We start from the raw sequence: 3,840 nt of genomic DNA, 5'->3' as shown, positions 1-3,840 counted from the left end.
ATAATAATAATAATAATAATAACAGTAATAATAACAATAATAACAGCCACCCCAATAGCAAGAAACGACCACAAAAATCATCAAATAGAGTGAGTGTACTTAGAGAGAGGCATCCCTTAGGAAATACGACCAGTTGTCGTGTCTCATTTGTACCGGAAGTTAGGATTTGGAGAACTCTGGGCAACAAACTCCCACGGGGCCCGGCCGATGTTATTGTGGCCGACTTCCCAAATCAATTTTCGCTGTGAAACAATTATGACGTGAAAGCAATTATCTCTGCTACATGGCTCTACCCTTTATATTTCCTTATTCACACTCTCTGTTTTTTTGTCTGCGTGGGATTTGCCGACAACTCAGTCCGTGCCATTCTGGATTACCGTACTGATGGCCCTGGTTCGATTCCCTAATTGTGCGGGGCTTTTTTTAGAATTAAATCTAGGTGGTTTGTGGAGCTTTGAGGCTGTGAATACTCTTGTCTCTGTCCTGTCGAAAATGGACGTTGGATTCTGGTGTCCTTCTTAAAAAACATTCCAGTGTTGAAAGGACTGTTGCATTCATACAATTCAGTGTTACCGCCGCACACAAAAGACGTGAGTTCGATTCCCGAGTTAGGAAGGGGTTGTTTTTTTGGTTGTTTTTTTTCTTCAATCCAGCATCACCGTCTGTTTTCTGAGATGTATCTCACTCGGCTGGGGTTGATCCTGTCAGACAACGCGAAACAGACAACCTCCTAAACGATCTAAATCAGCGCTTGCTAACCTAGTGGGCGATTTGGTTACATTGATGGTTGACAAAATATTTAATCCCATGCTTGTTAATTCACGTAAGGAGGCGGTAAGAAATTTAAAGGTGGCAAAAGTGGGGGTTGGTTGTAAAAACGTTAACGAGCCTTGATCTAAGTCATGTCGACGGGTGCGGAAAAACACTTACAATTGCAGTCACAATTAAACCCACACAATGCCACACCTTCATTGACAAGTCACCCTCAGATGTCGGGGCAGGGATATAATTGCTAGGATCTGATCTGTGTAATGTTTATTTGTTCCGTCCTACGAGATGGTCGTAGGTTTGTGTGAATAAATCGTTGATAGCCGTCTGTGATCACTGGTGGAGAAAGAAATGAAGGGTCATTTAGTCTGGAATGATACCTCAGTGAGTTGATTTTATAGACAGAAAGTAAACATTGTCAACTAAGACGTCTCCCCGGAGAGCGATAGGTAAGCTTCGGAATTCAGTGAAGCCAGGAATTTCATCAAAGTTTTGATGGTTTTGGATATAAACGCCGCGTCTCCACATGTGATTCAGCAAGGCAGAATTCGCCAAATGTGCAGAATTTGTTGCACTAGAAAGATAGACGAAATCCACCGCTCTAAATTTTCCTTCCTTTTTTTATGCCACTTTTTGTTGTCATTATGTCATAGCTGTTGGTGTTGTAGTTGTTCTTCTTCTAGTTCTTTTTTTCCTCTTTCCTAGTTCTTTTTTTCTTATATTCTTTCTTATTACTATTATTATTATTTTTAAAAATATTTTTTATTATCATTATTATTATTGTTATTATTAGTATCATTATTATTATTATTATTATTATTATTATTATTATTATTATTATTATTATTATTATTATTGTTGTTGTTGTTGTTGTTGTTCTTATTATCATCATCATAATCATTATTATTATAGGTAGTTACGAATAAGAATCGTGGCAGTTAGATGTTCCAGTCTGACTGGGTCAGATTGTTCTTCCTGATTTATTTCCCATCTTCCTCTAGTGTCCAGGTAGTTGACAGACTAACGCTCATTCTGTGCAATGTGTAAGCTATTTGGGGGTGTACGACTCCCAGTATTTGAGAAAATCACAAGACCTGCTTTCTATTTCTAAGGAATAGTAAACCGTACTGACATCATTGGTATAATGACAAGGCTCCCTGCCTTTGCACTCAAAGTAAAAGGACACGATTTTGATTCTTGAATGAGGACTTAACGTATCTCGGTCAAGCATCTTTGTCCTTTTGTTTGGGTTACTGTATCCCATCCAGGGACGAAGCAGCCTGCACCGTTTAATTAAAAGCTAAATTGTGTCAATAGAGGCGTAAAACATTCTACAATCATCGTAACCCACACTACTTCTGCATGAACCAATTCCCCGACACCTACGAGTACAACAACGATGATTGCACTTCCCTCTGCGCTGTTGAGAGATTCACTTGTCTCTTCCTGTTCCAATCACTCCTCGTTGTCAGGGGCTTACGTCTCTAACATCGCTGATTGCAGCTGTCCGACTTTCCCGTAATAGTAGTACTGGGTAATGAGAGTCCTCTGGGGTTGACGTGTTTTTATGAAGAGAAAAAAGTGAATGTTTTTGAAGTGCAGTCGGACGGAAGAAAGAATGTAGGTCATCTCGTAAAATGTGGAGCTTCTTCCCTCACAGGATGCGGGCATGAAAGAGAGAAAAAAGATGTTCCAGAGGTGATAAGGAGAGGTGTCATAGATTTTTACAACCCCTGTCTATTTGTTTTTCGTTTTGTTTGTTTTAGCCTGCGATCCAGTCGCCATTACGATCTGATAGTGTTTGTTGATTTGGACCCTCTGTCGGATTTGAATCTGAAATTGACTTTAACTGAGACTTATGTAAGTTTCTGTCATCTGAGATTACCCAGGGATGATGCTTTTTTTCTCTCTAGGCCGATACAACTTAAAAGAAAATATTATTGGTCCCCTTAAAGTGCAGATGTTTTGAGGGTGCAGCCAGTAGTTTCTTCTTTCCTTTCTCCCAATATTTCTGTATGGTAGTCTTCGTTCTTTAACGCCGTAATTGTCCTTCTGTTTACTCAAACTTAAGCCACGTAAGTTTCTAGAAGCTGACAGTTTACTGTAGTAAATGATTAAGGTCCGACAAGTAGATTAATTCTTCTGTACATTTTGTTGTGAAAAAGTGATCATTTAGTCAAGTCCTGACACGGGGCTATAATAAGAAATGTTTTAGGGAGGGCGAGATTATTTACGACACTACTGGGATTCAGTCTTCGACCTTTCGAGTGGCTAAAATTTAGATGTTTTCTCGCCCCCACCAAAACAAGTTAGAAAATTTAGGAAGTGGGCTTCGACCCTATCTGAAGGGACCATACCTGTCTAAGATCGATACTACGTCCCAGCAGAGAGACCGAAACACTTGATTAAAAGTTCTTCCCCACAGGATTCGAACCCAGGCCTTCTACATGTGACAGCGGAGCTCCTAACTGCCATACGGCACGCGCCAGTCCGAGTGGTTGATCAAGTCCGGAATCGCCTACATCACACCGGCGGGGAGTTGAGCGTTAAATTCATACAGACAGGAGCAGAAACAACAGAGATTTGAGCATCACCTGACAGGAGCGTGGAAATGTAGTCGTCAGTCTCATTCTGAGGCAATACCAACAGAAAGGCCGGGAACTCGGGTGATCGATGGCGGGGGTGAAGACGTACTTTACAGGGTATTTGATCAGAGAGGGTTTCTTGCAGCCGTGAAGGTAGCAGTCTGTGGTGTTATAATACATTGTAGGTACATGTAAAGTCAATTCTGGTGCGGAAGTTTGGAATGGGGATTTACGATGAAGAAGGGTGGTGGAGAGACAGAGAGAGAGAGAGAGAGAGGGGGGGAGAGGGAGGGAGAGAGTGTGTGTACGTAAAAGAGAGTGAGAGGACACAGATAGAAAGAGAGAGACAAGAGAGGATAGATAAATAGATAGACAGACAGACTGACAGACAGATAGATAGATAGATAGATAGATAGATAGATAGATAGAGAGAGAGAGAGAAAGAGAGAGACTGAGAGAGAGAGAGAGTTGGGGGTTGGGGAATGGT

The 3,840-nt window shown here is 41.1% G+C and overlaps 1 protein-coding gene across 1 annotated transcript in view; it reads left to right on the top strand.

Annotated features, from left to right (window-relative positions):
- Positions 1-330: 330 nt before the first annotated feature.
- Positions 331-3,840, top strand: part of LOC106013250 (neural cell adhesion molecule L1) — a gene marked incomplete at its 3' end in the record, with an annotated part of 77,905 nt that continues 74,395 nt past the window's right edge. The window contains 1 exon segment of the mRNA XM_035972584.1: positions 331-590.

The sequence above is a fragment of the Aplysia californica genome, unplaced genomic scaffold (genome assembly GCF_000002075.1).
Source record: "Aplysia californica isolate F4 #8 unplaced genomic scaffold, AplCal3.0 scaffold00023, whole genome shotgun sequence".
NCBI lineage: Eukaryota > Metazoa > Mollusca > Gastropoda > Aplysiida > Aplysiidae > Aplysia > Aplysia californica.
The sequence above is the reverse complement of the archived record's forward strand: the minus strand, read 5'-3'. Positions and strand labels throughout refer to the sequence as shown.